The sequence below is a fragment of the Xenopus tropicalis genome, chromosome 4 (assembly GCF_000004195.4).
Source record: "Xenopus tropicalis strain Nigerian chromosome 4, UCB_Xtro_10.0, whole genome shotgun sequence".
Classification (NCBI taxonomy): domain Eukaryota; kingdom Metazoa; phylum Chordata; class Amphibia; order Anura; family Pipidae; genus Xenopus; species Xenopus tropicalis.
This window is the reverse complement of record NC_030680.2, coordinates 100,896,328-100,912,875: the sequence shown is the minus strand read 5'-3', so window position 1 is coordinate 100,912,875 and position 16,548 is coordinate 100,896,328. Positions and strand designations below refer to the sequence as shown.

Sequence of the window (16,548 nt, the reverse complement as noted above, 5' to 3'; positions counted from 1 at the left end):
CTTACACTCTCACTACCAGAAGATTCACCATTCTGACCTGGAATTCTTCCTTTGGTTCTTGAATGAACAGTATTTGCAATTAATGTAATTTGAACATTACTGGCCAAGTGGCCATGTGCTGTTCCTTAACTCCACCCCGGGGGGGGGGGGGGGTAATGTCTTCTTAGTGATACTGCCAATATTTATAGAGATATGATTAACGGGGGCTCCCTCCCTGCCTCGCACAGAGACCTAACTTAAGCTTGGTATCTGTAATGTGGCAAATTTGTTGTTCTTGTATAAGATGTGGTGTGAGTCTGTGCAACAAGGGAACCGTGTCTGGAAGAGGGATGAATTAAAAGCCAGGGAAAAGAGGGGAATAAAAGCACACTCCGTCCCTCCCTGCTCCCCTCTCCAGCTCTCTACCCACTGTGAAGCTCCCCACCTGCTAGGTGTCTTCAGTATAAGCACTGTGACTTGTTCTTTCTGGTGCATTCCATTCTGCCACCTTTCCTCTTCCCTCCCCTCACTTTTTTGAGGTTCTATTTCCCTCGCCTTCTCCCCTTTTCATGCCATGCTCGTGCCTGCCCATTTGATTTCAGTGTTCTTGGTTTTCTTTGAAAACTATGATCACATGCTTTTTGCTTGTCTCTTTGTGACTGTGCTTCTAGTTTTCTGTTCCCCTTCGATGGATATAAAGAGTACTTTTTTTTATACTGTGGAGTACTTTCTGGTCAGTAGGAACATATGGCACAAAGTGCTTCTGGTTTGTAGATTGTATAAAAAATTATGTGGCTTTATGTGTTTTTGGTAAAAGAAAAAGAAAACCATTCTGGAGTCTGTCTCTTGCTTTGCTTAAAAAAAATGGTAAAGGGTTAACTGCATTGCTCCTTGACTTGCAGAACTACGGGGTTCCTTCAGCTGGCTGCTGCCAGAGCTCATGCTGTCGTGTTAATGTGTGTTAGGGCAAAGGCATACAAAGCATTGCAAGATACACCACGTTTCAGTGATGAAAAAGAGGTTGGATTGCAGGAAGTATGCTATTGGTTGTAAACAGATAGGATTACTCAGGGGTCTGATTGTTTCACATACAGAGGAATACTTGGACCATTTGGGGGAAAATGGCCAGATCTCCCAACTTTATTGTTCTATATCTTAAAGGGGTTGTTCACCTTTACATTAACTTCTAGTATGTTAGACAGTGTCCTATTCCTTGCAGTTTTGCATTTGGTCTTCATTGTATATTTTTTGCAGTTTTCAAATTAGTTGCCTTCCACTTCTACATTTTTCCAGATTTCAAATGGGGGGTCACTGACCCCGGCAGCCAAATTGCTTTTTGAGAGTACAATTTCATTATTATTTTTACTTTTAATTACTTTTCTTTCTATTCACTCCCTCTCTATTCATATTCCAGTCTGTTATTTAAACCACTGCCTGGTTGCTAATGTAAACAAAACCCTAGCAACCAGATAGCTTCTGATATTCCGAACTAGAGAGCTGCTAAACAAAATGCTAAATAACTTAAAAACCACACAAAATAGAAAATGAAGACCAACTGGAAATTGTCTCAGAATATCATTGTCTACATCATACTAAAAGTTTATTTAAAGGGGGAAAGACTAAAACTTATGCTTTGAGATTCTATCACAAGGATTATAGAAAGAAGAGTATGCTCGAACAGCTGGAAACAACAAAATGCATGAATCCATTGCTGGTGGTTAGCGTGCCTTTATACGCAGCACGTCATAGTTACTTGTAACAGTTTATTAACAACACAATAATGGGTTATTAACTTTTCTTATGGTTTTAAAATCTCCTATTTTGGTTATTTTTCTTTTTTTCTAGTTTATTTGGCCTTTTAATTCTGCCTCTTACAGCTTCTGATTTACAATTTTACCTGTTTAATGGGGTCACTGACCCCTGCAACCAAAACACAATTACATTGTCAGGCTACAGTCAAGTGTTACTTTTTGTCATTTATCTTTCTAGTCAGACTTCTATTCATGTTCTAGTCTCTCATTCAAACCACTGCCTAGTTACTAGTGTAAATGGGACTATAACAACCATATTTAATGAGAAATTCTAAACTGCCAATATTCTGAAAAAAAGTTAAATAATTTAAAAACTTCAAAGGATAAAGACCAATTGCAAATCCTCTACAATATCATTGTGTACACAGGTGGATATAACACTCTTACCTTTAGTACGGGTTTTACTGTGGGTGATTCACACTGAGACCAATACTGTGGGTGGCACAGATTTCTTGCAGGCGACAAATTTCCTCATCTGCCATTATTCTAAAGGCGGCCTTTAGAGTGATTCAGCAGCTGATCTGCCCGTGTATGGGCACCCCCGACATGCCTCCCCAATCATCATCTGGCCTGAAATAGGGCAGATCCCGAGCAGGTTTGTTTTTCTGTAGGATCGGGGATGGCATCGGCTTGTTCATATGGTCCCTGATTCGTCAGCTCCTATTCTCCCTGTTTTAATTTGATCATTTGGCTGGTGCAGAGAACACTATTGCACGACCTGCACTAGCAGAGCCAAATTTCTGCTTTAAAAAGCAAAAATATAGATTGTAAAGTGACCAGAGGTGGATTTTTGTCGCCCCTGGTAACTGGCTGCTGCCTTGTTTCGTGGCAGGAGTGGCCCAGCCGTGGGCACCGCAGAGCATGAGTTAAATCTCCTGCGCTCTGCACTGGCAAAGGATAAAAGTAGTCCATTTTATTCACTGGGGGAAGGGATCTGACTGGAACCACCTGTGAATTAGGCTTTCCTTGTCCTTTAACAAAAAGCCCCAGTGCTGTAAAGGGATTCTGTCTTGATTTTTATGGTGTACTTTTTATTTTTAAATTAAACTGTTTATATACTAAATCATTGATTTAACCATTTAATATTTTATTCTTGAAGCAACAAATATTGGTGTGTAGGCAGCCATCTCAGTGCATTGTGCCTGAGTCTGAGCTCTCAGAAGGAGCCAGCACTACACATTAGAACTGCTTTCAGGTAACCTATTGTTTCTCCTCCCATGTAACTGGAGGAGTCCCAAGCCAGACTTGGATTTCTTACTATTGAGTGCTATTCTAATATCTACTGGGAGCTGCTATCTTGTACCTTCCCATTGTTCTGCTGATCGGCTGCTGGGGGAAGGGGGGTGATATCACTCCAACTTGCAGTTCAGCAGTGGCTGAAGTTTATCAGAGCACGGGTCACATGGCCGGGGCACCCTGGGAAATGAAGAATATGGCTAGCCCCATGTGAAATTAGAAAAATAACTGCTCTTTAAAAATTTTTTTTAAAAAATGAGTTTCAATGCAGGATTCTGCTGGAGAAGCTCTATTAACTGATGTGTTTTGAGAAATCATGTTTTTCTATGACCGTATTCCTTTACAGATGTTTTAAACCGGAAGTTCCAGTGTGTGGGCATCGGTACCCACAGATACTGATCCAACTAATCCATCCAGCTACTGATTTCCAAGCCTTTTAATATAGAGTTATGTTTACTGATTGCCGCACTAAGTTTTGTGTTTATTGATCATCTCCATAAGACACACTTTTATATATGCAACCGGTGCCGTCCTCAGTAAAAACAAACCTCACCACAGAAATCACGGCTTAATTACATTTGGTAGAATTGATAATCGAAACAGCTTTACAGTTCGACAATTGTCTTGCACTCACGGCTTTGAATTTACAAAACACACAGAATCTCCTGCCCAATTAAGTGGCATTTGTAGAATGGAATGCAGCCATAGTTTGGAGGATTCAGAATCAGTAGTTCAACCACACAAGCACACATGGACACCCATACCTCCTGGTTACATGGATCAAAGTTAAAACCTTGGGCAATCGACATATAGCTCTGCAAATAACTACAGTCAGTGAACCGCTTTTGTGGATTTAATCTACTATGGAGTGCTCCTTAAAGGGGTTTAACACCCCCTATTAGAATAAAGCGATGATCTGAATATTTTTGCACTTTTCCTTACTTATATTTTTAGTGGTTTCTGAGATATTGGCTGTTTTAGACTGCTATTAGCTGTCTAGTGGCCTTAACAGCTGTGTTGAAAGGTTGTAGTGTCAGCGACTCTGTCTATGAACTTCCTGTTCAATCAATTAACCCTTGGGCATAGACTGCTAATAACTTAGAAACTACAATTAGAAAATGAATGTAAATGGAAAAGGTGCCCTAAGAAGCAATTTACAGCAATTCATTTATTTGGATTTAGATCCACGTTAGTAAAGGATAGGCATATTTGGGATATTTGTTGCCCGTAGTAGCACTGCTTTTCCCATATGCCTCTGTCCTTAAGAACAGTAAACTCCTAGTGCTCGTAGGCCTGATGGCTACATTGATCATAATCCAGCCCACTTCTTTTTTTTTTATTGGGATTATAGAGTCAATCAGTTATATTAAATGTTGCATTAATCCAGAAGGCAAAGAGCAGATGATAAGATGATCCTGTGTGAGAGAGGGAGATGGATATGCTTGTCATTCTCCCTGCAATGTGCGTTATGCCCACAGTCTTCTCCATGCCCTTAACTGAGGTAAGTGTCTGTATGTTGTGTAAAGAGGACAATGTCTGCATCGTTGTACATTTGTAAAGTGACACGTCTTCCTAATCAGCAGCTTCAGTGGTGCCTTTTATAGGTCATGTCTCACCAAGCCCCTTATCATCCATCGGGCTACAGACCAGTGCATGAGAGGGAAGCAATGTAGTTTCCTTGGAGAACCTTCATATTTAATACCATTTTGCTTTTCCTTTGCCTATTTCCCAGAGCATTGGAGAATGTGGCTGTAAAATCTTATGTAATCGAATTGCTTAGCCCTGCTCTCTTGTTGTTGGATATGGGCTTTACCTCCCTACTAGGGATGAGAAAATCCACACTGAGGATCTGTTTTGGATTATGCATGTTTTACTTTTCCTTTGCTCTGGTGAAAATATGCCAATTTGGTTTTAGTTTTGGCTTTTGTCTGGGATTCAGCTGAATCCAAAATTTACTAATTCGATTCATTATTTTTGTGTTGCTTATTTATTTAGCACTGAAATATTGCATGGTGCTTTATGGAGATTTGACACCATTCACATATTGCCCTGCCCCAGTGGAGCTTACAATCTATGGCCTAGGACCCCCTTTAATGTCCTTAATACAGTTGTGTTCAGAATAATAGCAGTCTAACATCCCTAACCTGATCACTCACTGCTTTTGCCATTTCTACATGGCAAATAATTTACTAGTAGGTGTAGTACAGTAATATAGAAACCCAACTGACCCAACAGCCATGACATGCCTGCTGCTGATTCTGTGTATCTGAATCATTAATTGATTGTTACACAGATTTTTGGTCATAATAATATTGTTTAAAGTAATAGCATTGTGGGATTTAATTAGCGAGGCCATTAATTCTGTGAAAAAACAGGCATCAATTACGGCCCTTATTTAAGGAAGGAAGGAAGGCAGCAAATGTTGCATGCTGGTTATTGTGCATTTCTCTCTGAGTAATCTGAGTAAAATGGGTCGTTCCAGATATTGTTGAGAAGAACAGCAAACTTTGATTAAAAAGTTGATTGGAGAGGGGAGAACATATAAAGAAGTGCAGAAAATGATAGGCTGTTCTGCTAAAATGATCTCAAATGCTTTAAAAATGGCAACCAAAACCTGAAAGCCCCGGAAGAAAACACAAAGAATAGCCAAATGGCAAACACTCAGCCAATGAAAGAAATAGTATGAATAGAAAACTTATAGGGTGACATCAAAAATGATGTTTCTGAGGCAAAACCAAGAATTGTGGAATGTAGTCCAATCATCCTGGGCTGGAATAGCTGTTCCCAGGCGCCAGACGTTGGTCGACTCCATGTAACACAGATGTGCAGCAGTTCTCAAAAACAGTGGTTATGCAACTAAATATTCAGTGATTCAAAGGAAAGTAGTGATGAGCCAATTTTTTTGGCAGGCATGGATTTGCAGTGAATTTCCGCATATCGCCATTGGTGAACTGTTTTGTGAAAATTTGAGCGGAAAAAATCACCATGCGTAAAAAAATTTGTTGCTCATCAAATTGGGCGGGGTCACGTCAAAAAAGGGCAGCGGCAAAAGACATGGGCGACAAAAAAAATTGTTTCGCAAATCTTCTTGCCATTTCACGAATTTTATGGAGAAGCAAAATGGGACAGATTCGCTCATCACTAAAGGAAAGCAAAATCTTGAAATATTTTTCAGTTTATACAGTTTTGAAAGAAAAATGCAGAAACAACAAATTTTTTTTAAACAGCCTATTATTCCCTTTTCTTCACTTTCTGTAAAGGAATAACACAAATTTGATTTTTTTTATTTTGATTTAAAATAGAATGTGCAGTGATCCCAGTGCATTTACATGGAAATAAAAACTATTATAAGGATTTTAAGCTTTATTCACACACTGCTATTATTCTGAACACAACTGTGATATTGGTATGGGTAGATTTAAAATATTTCTGTGGGTTTTTGGTAACAGACTCATTGCTGTTCCACCTTATAATTTAAAACAGTGCTGTCCAACTGGTGGCCCACAGGCGATGCGTACACGACGCAGAGGGGAAGTTATGGAGGTTGCAAGGGCCAGGTGGGCAACCAGGCACCTTATGTCCATCCCTGGGTTTCCCTAATCTGCTTGCCCTGCGTGGGTTTGCCATGCTCAGCTACCCTGCCAGTGTGTGTGCACCATACTGTGCCATATGCTGCCTGTGTGTGCCATACTCTGCCCACCCTATGCTGCCTGTGTGTGCCATACTCTGCCCACCCTATGCTGCCTGTGTGCCATACTCTGCCTGCCCTATGCTGCCTGTGTGTGCCATACTCTGCCTGCCCTATGCTGCCTGTGTGTGCCATACTCTGCCCGCCCTATGCTGCCTGTGTGTGCCATTCTCTGCCTGCCTTGTGCTGCCTGTGTGTGCCATACTCTGCCTGCCCTATGCTGCCTGCGTGTGCCATACTCTGCCTGCCCTATGCTGCCTGCGTGTGCCATACTCTGCCTGCCCTATGCTGCCTGTGTGTGCCATACTCTGCCTGCCCTATGCTGCCTGTGTGTGCCATACTCTGCCTGTCCTGTGCTGCCTGTGTGTGCCATACTCCGCCTGCTTTACCCTGCCTGTGTGTGCTATACTCTACCTGCCCTATGCTGCCTGTGTGTGCCATACTCTGCCTGCCCTACCCTGCCTGTGCGTGCCATACTCTGCCTGCGCTACCCTGCCTGTGCGTGCCATACTCTGCCTGCCCTACGCTGCCTGTGCGTGCCATACGCTGCGTGTGCGTGCCATGGTCTTAAAAGCTTTTGTGATAATATGGGTGTGGTTTAAATAAAAACTGTGTGGTCATAACTGGCTTCTATGATCAGTCCTCAAGCACACAGGCCAAAAAAAATTCCAGCCCACAGAAGTTGGGCAGCACTAATTTAGAAGATAAAATTGCAAAAGGGAATGATGTGCCCACCACAATCACAAAACTGATTGATTCACACTCATAAAAATCTTTTTCTTCCTATTACCCTGAGGTGGTACATAACTGGTTTCATGGGATTAAGATAAATAGGGAAGATAACTGATATTTGTACCTCCACATGCTGCAAGTGTCCAGGTCCGTATCCTACTATGGGCCCCAGTACAAATTTCAGTGCGAAGACCCCCATCCTGCAAGTCACTTCAAGAAACTGTCCCCAGTGACCAAAAGCCCCCCTATTCCATTTCACACAACGCAGGCAGTGACTTTCTGGTGTAGGTCTCCCCAACTGATTATATGACAATATATAATATACAATAACCTAGAATCTCTGTGATGCTCTGGCTTTGCAGATTTTAGTGTAAGGGAACAGTAGCTGCTATTCTATCTGCAACCTCATGCTTTTATGTGGTCATGCCATTACTTCTAATATGTTTATATTCCATTATAGAGGGGATGCTATTCTTTAAAAAAAAAAAAAAAAAAAACCTACCTCTGGCATAATAAGCTTTAAAATTACAAGACGTTTTGTAGTATTAATAGGTTTTGGGTGTTACAACAATGTGAACAGATTTTGCTATAAGTCTGAAACCCTGTAGGGATCTACAGCCCTAAAAAAATCACTTGAAGAGCAAACTCCTACTCATAAAAAAACTCTGGTCAGTAGTTGTGGCGAATGTATGATCTGGGTAAATGGGAGGTTTGTGCAGACCTTGCCTATTGGTGAAGCCAGACCTGATAAGGGTTAGGAAGGCTACCATTTTGGTAATATAAAGGGGCCAATATACTACAGACTCAATCAGGAGTAGCTGAGTCAGCAGGCAACATTAACCCCTGATTGGCTAGCTTTAGGCTTAACAAAGATGCGGTAAATGATTTTATTCTTTCTTGTAAAATCTCATCTAAAGCCTAAAATCATTAATAGCAGCCCCATGGGAAGATACAAAGCTATTAGGCAGAGTGTTCTGAGACTCTGTAATAGGTCTGTAATATGGCTCATACATTGGCCTTATCAGCAAGACAAGTGCAGCAGTCCATGCTTTGTTCTGCAACAACCTATACATTGAATGGGGGAGGAATGTAATGATTTCTATAGGCCTGACATGGCCCACTTGGTACTGAGAGACAGTGTATAATAAGCCAATTACACATGCACGCTTGCTGCTTGCTGTTGCTGTGGAGATCCAGGCAGTTTAACTGGCAGCTCCTTGGACTTCTCACACGTATTGTTTATTGCTGCTTTCAGTCTGCTTTTTGTTGCTTAGGAATAACAGGTATGAGACCTGTTATCTAGAATGTTCAGGACCTGGGGTTCTCTGTAATTTGGAGCTCCTGCTAAAAATCATTTAAGCATTAAATATACTCAATAGGATTGTTTTGCCTCCAATAAGGATTCATTAAATCTTAGTTGGAATCAAGTACAAGGTACTATACAAGGCACCTCTCTGATGTTTTTATAGTTGGAAAAAGAAGGAGTGCTCAGAATGCAGAGAAGGAAAGTGAAGTTCACTAGGGGTGCCAATGTGCGACCAGCCCATGTGCCGTATGGGACAGACTGATGTGCTGCCCATGTGCCGTATGGGACAGACTGATGTGCTGCCCATGTGCCGTATGGGACAGACTGATGTGCTGCTCATGTGCCGTACGGGACAGACTGATGTGCTGCCCATGTGCCGTATGGGACAGACTGAGGTGCTGCCCATGTGCCGTATGGGACAGACTGATGTGCTGCCCATGTGCCGTACGGGACAGACTGATGTGCTGCCCATGTGCCGTATGGGACAGACTGATGTGCTGCCCATGTGCCGTATGGGACAGACTGATGTGCTGCCCATGTGCCGTATGGGACAGACTGATGTGCTGCCCATGTGCCGTATGGGACAGACTGATGTGCTGCCCATGTGCCGTATGGGACAGACTGATGTGCTGCCCATGTGCCGTATGGGACAGACTGAGGTGCTGCCCATGTGCCGTATGGGACAGACTGATGTGCTGCCCATGTGCCGTATGGGACAGACTGAGGTGCTGCCCATGTGCCGTATGGGACAGACTGAGGTGCTGCCCATGTGCCGTATGGGACAGACTGATGTGCTGCCCATGCTCCTGCACTAGGGAGCAGCCAAGGTCACAGCGATTAGAAGGAAAGGGGGTGCCAAACAAAACAGCTGTTAAGTGAAATATCTGTTCTGTAAATGCAAGGGCTGCTCCATAAATTCAGCCATTCCTTTAACTTACCTTAGAAATCTGCAATTCCCAAACTGAATGTGGCTGCAATCACCACTAGTTGCAGGTTGGAAATGAGTGTGTATATGGGGGCAGTGGCGTAACTACCTATACAGCAGACCCCATAGTCGTAGGGGGGCCCAGACTGTGGGGTCTGCTGTATTGTAGCCCTCTCTCTCCCCAGCCCCTCTCCTACATTTTCTTTTAAAAGAGCGGCAAAGATTTCTTTGCAGGTGGGCTTGGCGCGACCAAGTTACGCCACTGTATGGGGGATTTTATACAGTAAATACTCTGAGGGTGGCTGTTCTGTGTGTGTGATACAGCGGAAGGTGCTCCAACGGGAGTTTAAATTCCCAGTAAAGGTCATGTACAAAGTCGCTTCTCTAGCAGATTATTAAACCTCGTTAGTAATTGAGGTCAGATAGAAAGTCCATGCTTACTGCACAACATTCAAATATCTTTTTAATCCTGCGTTTATGATGAAGGGAAACTTATTGCTGACTTACTCTTTACTGAAAGACAATCCCCTATCTATCCTATTACTAAAAAGAGCTCTTAGGTTCTGTTTATGAGGCTTCTCACCCCAGTGTGGGTATATAGTACTGTTACATGATGGCATGAACTGTATCATGGAAATATACAAGCATCGATGTTAGGCCTGCCACCTGACTTTCCTTCTTTAACAGAAAAATTAGATGAATCTATATATTTTATTTTTCTAGAAAAGATAGCAACCCTGATAGGGGGAGAGTTATTTTTGTGTTTGGAAAGGCTATTTAAAGGCATTTTCAATTTGGATTCCTCATAATATCCCAGAGCCTGTTCCATGTATCCATGGCTGAATAAATGCAGTGTCACTTCACCGTCTTTGCTCACCCTGTACACTCTTACCCCCCCCACCCCCAGTTCCACCACCAGATTTCTATAGGTTTTATTTCCCAGCCATCAGCAAACATTGTCTTTATGTTGTAGGCACCCCTCCCTAAAGCTGCTGCCCTAGTCACAGGCCCTCGTGTGCATATCTATAAATACGCCCCTGGCTATGACTGACTATTGGTTGGCCCCACGTGAACTGTCACTCTGCAGCAGCCTTTGTTCAGAGAAAAGTTGGCCACGCATGGGACAACATAAACTGCTGACTAAGCCCTTCCAGACCAAGTACTCGGTACCCTATTAGTACAGTGAAGCCTATTGTTGTGCCTGCACGCAGATCCATTGCGTTGGCCCAGGTGCAGGCACACAAATCAGAATCGTCAGCTATGAAATTGCATATGTGAGTAGTTTCAAGGCAAATTCCACTTTGTGTGCCGCAGACCCAGAATCTGCACCATGTGGTATCAGCCTAACATGTGTGTCTGTTCCACAGCGGGGGTTGTTTTGTCCATATGGTGTCACTATTGACCTTCCACGAATGCTTGCAGTACTAGGCCACATGGTAAGGCTCCCTCCATGTTGCCCTATCTGCAGTGGAAACTCAGTCACCATGGAAACAAGTTGTTACTAAGGAAACACTCTCGAGCATTTGCCAGTTGCTGTAAGGCGTAACAAGCCCTGAAGAGAATTTTTCAGGAATTTTCTCCAGCGTTTAACCACCACAGGGCTGTCCTCTTTCCGGCTGTTTCCTAATACAATCCACAGAGCATCTCCTCTAATGCTCATAAGTGATTTACCTACAATATGTATTATTTCCTATTGGGTCAGCTACATGTGACTGCAAAAAGTATCAATGCAGAAACCTTTTGGTAGCCATATTCAATTTACCATGTCTTGCAGTAAGAATATAATCACACACACAAATTGGCCCTGACACCAGAAAAGTTTATTGGCTTTCTGCTCTTTATAGCAAGTTCAGCATCAGGAATGTTTCATTTCACCACCCCTCATAGGTTTGTAGAGTTTTCTAGGCCAGATTCTGAAATAAGATATTGGTACTGGATATCATCAGCAAAATATAGCAATACCATGTTTTATAGGTGTGCTATCAGAATGATACCAAACGGGAGGGGTGTCTGATGATACAGCCCCCTGGAACCATACTGGTGGGTAAAGGTTGGTCCCAGAGCCAGAACTAGGGGTAACAGTGGGGGTGCTAGGCATGTATTTCTTCTGTTTGCCTACCCCTAGTTCTGGACCTGGCAAGGGAATTTAACACTTGGAAGATCTTTGTGGTTGGCACTGCCCCCCATTATGTGTGAGGAAGCATGTGTACCCAGGCAGGCCCAGGGGTGGGGCTATTGAGAGTTTCTGGTGTTGGGTGCTTCTCTGACTTGGCTCAGCACTGGGAGGTCCTGTCTGGTTTCAGATGTTCTTAGTTTAAAGGAACAGTAACACCAAAAAATGAAAATGTATAAAAGTAACTAAAATATAATGTGCTGCTGCCCTGCACTGGTAAAAGTTGTGTGTTTACTTCAGAAAGTCTACTATAATTTATATAAATAAGCTGCTATGTAGCCATGGAGGCAGCCATTCAAAGGAGAAAAGGCACAGGCATATAGCAGATAACAGATAAAACACTATTGTATTCTACAGATCTGTTATCTGCTATGTAACCTGTGCCTTTTCTCCTTTTTTCCAGCTTGAATGGCTGCCCCCGTGGCTACACAGCAGCTTATTATATAAATTATAGTAGTGTTACTGTAGCAAACACACCAGTTTTACCAGTGCAGGGCAACAGTGCATTATATTTTTATTACTTTAAAGCTCTTTCCATTTTTTGGTGTTACTGTTCCTTTAACCCTTACAATAAATGAGCACTACTGCACTGACAAGGCAAACACTCGGGCAGATTTAAGTTTCTCTTCCCAGGTCATGGATCTTTCCTGATGGCCTCCTTGATAATTATCTGGCAGGTTTGAAAATCCTGATTGATTTCTGATCAATTTTACGAATTGTGTGCTCCTCTATATTTACTTACTGGTTTTAGATCTGGCTGGCCAGTTTTTAATTGAATATAAAGTTCTTTTTTTTTTTATAATAAAAAGGGCAATAAAATATAATCTATTAAAAAGAACTGTGATTAACTGGCTTTATTTTAATATTTAAGGTTAGAGCTGGGCGGTATGACCAAAAATTTATATCACGGTATTTTTCAAAATTATATCGGTATCACGGTATTTGACGGTATATAAATAAAAAAATAAATAATAAATATTGGTGGCCCCCCCCCCAACCCCGACCCCCCCCACAACCCCAACCCCAACACCCAACTCCCCCACACAACTCCAACCCCCCCGACTCCAACCACAACCCCCCAGCAGAACTTACCCAACTTGTGGTTCCTCCAGCGATGCGTCCTAGCGACGTTGCGTGCGTGCGCTGACGTCACATGCGCACGGGCGCAACCCGGATATAATTGAAGAAAAATAGCGGGAGGCGCGCATACCGGTGTAGCGGTATGTTTAAAAACCATATCGTTTTTTTTTTTTTAAACCGGTATACCGCCCAGCACTATTTAACGTTTGAAAATCCCACGGGACAAGGACCGCATCATGATGGGCCTGCGTAGGCCTCTGTTATGATCCAGTTGTTGGACCAATTTGGCTCTGCACGCTGCTATCCAAAGCAGGTGACCTTGCCAAATAATTGCATTGCAATAATTGTGTGTGGCCACTTTTATCCTTACAGGAGAAGGAAGGTTTAAATCCCAGCACCGGACCCGGGTATTTCCATAAAAGATCCTCATCACAATTTTCTTTGGAGTCTTTGTCTTCTTGTTCCATTTTGGGCAAGCGTGTCTGAAGTAGAGTAAAAGATGAACTAAAAAAATTAAAAGTTGTCTCTTTCAGTCTTGTGCAGCGCCGGATTTCAAATCTCAGCGCCCCGAGGCTGCCTCCCATTCATGCCCCCACGCACGCATACATGAACAAACCTCCTCCGAGAAGTCCCCATTGCTCCGTATGGGAGCAAAATATCACAATTTCGTTGCAGTGGGGTGGCATGCTGCCCCTAACTTTGTGCCTCCCTGGGCATGAGCCTTTGTGGCCTCGCCTTGTGCACATGCACAGGCCGTGGTAATAAGAAGAGAGAAGATCACACTGAAGAGCTTTGGTGTATTAGGCATTTATCCATAGTTGTGAGAAAATCGTTTTTTTTAATAAAATGAGCCTTTACAAAATTAGCACCAGAATAGAACCGATACAGCATACAGGAATATCTTACTTAAGGAACATTGCTCCATGAGATATTGAAATAAAAAGCCGGCGCTTTTATTCTATTGCGTGTGCCTGCACCCAGGGGAGAAGAAAGATTGGGCCTAAGAACTTCTGCAGAAATACCACCGGCTGGTGCAGTTTTCTGCTAACAGGAGCACCTTCCTGGGGTATCACGTAAGCTATTACACTCACAGACGTGTAACATTTGGCACCACCAGTAATTAAAGGTGACCATACAAAGATCTTCTTCTGATATCCCCACCTACGGGTGGATGATATCAAGGCCAAACAATTGAATTAGAAAGGCAAGTATAGGCGCTGTTGTTTCGAGGACCGCATCAACGAGCCAATGTGGTCCTCGATCCGAAGGAAAAATCAAACCCGATGATCAAGATCTGTCCAATTTCAGGCCAGATGTCGGCCGGGCAGGCACAACGTTCATGCTCATACACAGGCAGAAAAGCTGCCGAATCAGTCTAAAGGTGCCCATACACTATAAGATCCGCTCGCTTGGCGATGTCGCCAAACGAGCGGATCTTCACCCGATATCCCCACCTACGGGTGGGCGATATTGGGTAGCAAGCTGCTTTAAAAAAAAAATAATCCGATCGTTTGGGCCTGGGGCCAAACGATCGGATTACATTTGAGCTTATGGGGCAGTCGGTTCGGGGACCACATCAACGAGCCGATACGGTCCCCGATCCGACCGGATTTTCTAACCTGGCCGATCGAGATGTGGCCAATTTCAGGCCAGATATCGGTCGACCAGGCAGCTCTGTTCTGCCCATACACGGGCCAATTAGCTGCCGAATCGGGACCGATATCGGCAGCTATAGTCGGCCCGTGTATGGGCACCTTAAGGGACCGATATCAGCAGCTAGAATGAGCCCGTGTATGGCCACCTTTAGACTTTCCTTTTCCTTTATGGTCTGTTGAATCCTAAACATTGTGTGTGAGCCCAAACCATAGTGACAGAGAAACCTCTGCTCCCAAAAAGCTGTTATGTTTTTTTGCTCCTTCTAAATCATTGCGCTGTCTCTGTAGAACCCTGTATGAAGTAAAGATGGTGCGTCCCATAACCAAAGCCCCTTTTACTTATATACCCCCTGCTCCAGTTCTGCAGCCTTCCCTGGTCCTTGCCCGACTCGCACTACATCTCTTTTCATTGCAGGCCAGCCCCCTGTACATTCCCACCATAGTGCCAGGCTGCATCCCAACCCCCTTTCCGTGGAGCTGGGGGATCTGACACCTTTTATAGGCAGCTGCGTGTGTATCAGGGACGGGCTGCTGCTGCTGCCTCGGTTACATATTTACTGAGAAGTGGGGGAAAGTTTCTACTGGGACAGGAGGGCGGCACAGAATGGAGAAATAAGGAGGGGTGGGAGTAAGAAAATGGAAAAAGAAGAAAGTTGATGTGGAGAGGAAGAGAGGGGAGAGGAGTGAGCGGCTGAAGTGAGGGAGGGAGACTTGGGAAGACGGGGAAGGGGTGAGGGAAAGCTGGCTGACTGCCTATAGACCCTGTTGGCGCACATTCCCGGGGCACAGATGGGGGAATGCCGCTGATGTTACAGACTTGGCCTAGAACGGTCGCTGCTTTTCGCCATGTGTCACCGAACGGGACCCAACTGGGCTTCTCTGGGCCGGGACCCGGCAGCTCTCAGCAGAGCATAAGGGCAGGGGCTGTGTGGGCCATACCAACTCATGGAGACAAAGGGGGGCCCCAGGGATACGCTCTGCGCACTGCAGGTAAGTGCTCCCCGCTAGCGTCTTCGCTTTTCTCCCTATAGTTCCCGACTCCGGACTGAATTCAGTGTATGAAGCGCATTAAACGCTGTAAATCCCGTTACATGTGAGGGAGCTGACTGTGCTGGGATGGTGCGTCGGTTCCACAGTGTCGCTGAGCTTTTAACTTTTCCCAGCCCTATCAAATAGCGCATAGTCTGCTGCCATTTCCGAATGTATTCGTTACTGTCTGGCCCGAACAGGGTGCCACATATTTTTTTTGTCGACTTTAAGATCCCCCTCGATAAAAAAAAATGTTTCTATAATGTCCAGGGGCTGTTCCTGCTGAATCTATCTAAATACACGTTAATGTTATTTAGTGCTGTGTGTGTATTATGGCTGTACCTTTAGTCTACACTGAGCAGCACACCCTGAGTATTGCCAGCGTTATTATCGCACTTGTTGCATAGCCCAGGGCACACACTGAGTATTGCCAGCGTTATTCTCGCACTTGTTGCATAGCCCAGGGCACACACTGAGTATTGCCAGCGTTATTATCGCACTTGTCGCATAGCCCAGGGCACACGCTGAGTATTGCCAGCGTTATTATCGCACTTGTCGCATAGCCCAGGGCACACACTGAGTATTGCCAGCGTTATTCTCGCACTTGTTGCATAGCCCAGGGCACACACTGAGTATTGCCAGTGTTATTCTCGCACTTGTTGCATAGCCCAGGGCACACACTGAGTATTGCCAGTGTTATTCTCGCACTTGTTGCGTAGCCCAGGGCACACACTGAGTATTGCCAGTGTTATTCTCGCACTTGTTGCATAGCCCAGGGCACACACTGCTCACATACACAGGAGGCTATTGTGCCAAATCTACTTATGGGCAATATCCATCCTCAGTGCAGTTGGTGCCAAAGAAAATGAATAGCAGTCAATGGTGGAAGTTACATGGTTGACTACAGCAGCTGCCAAACACATGGTAAGATCCA

At 44.0% G+C, this 16,548-nt stretch overlaps 1 protein-coding gene across 2 annotated transcripts in view; it reads left to right on the top strand.

Annotated features, from left to right (window-relative positions):
* Positions 1-15,088: 15,088 nt before the first annotated feature.
* kiaa1614 (uncharacterized protein KIAA1614 homolog) overlaps positions 15,089-16,548 on the top strand; it is a 16,346-nt gene continuing 14,886 nt past the window's right edge. Inside the window, exon 1 of one of the 2 annotated variants that reach the window (XM_012961630.3) lies at positions 15,089-15,575. The gene's annotated coding sequence lies outside the window, so the exon portion shown is untranslated. The remainder of the gene's footprint in view (positions 15,576-16,548) is intronic. The other variant, XM_002936962.5, reaches the window with a different exon arrangement.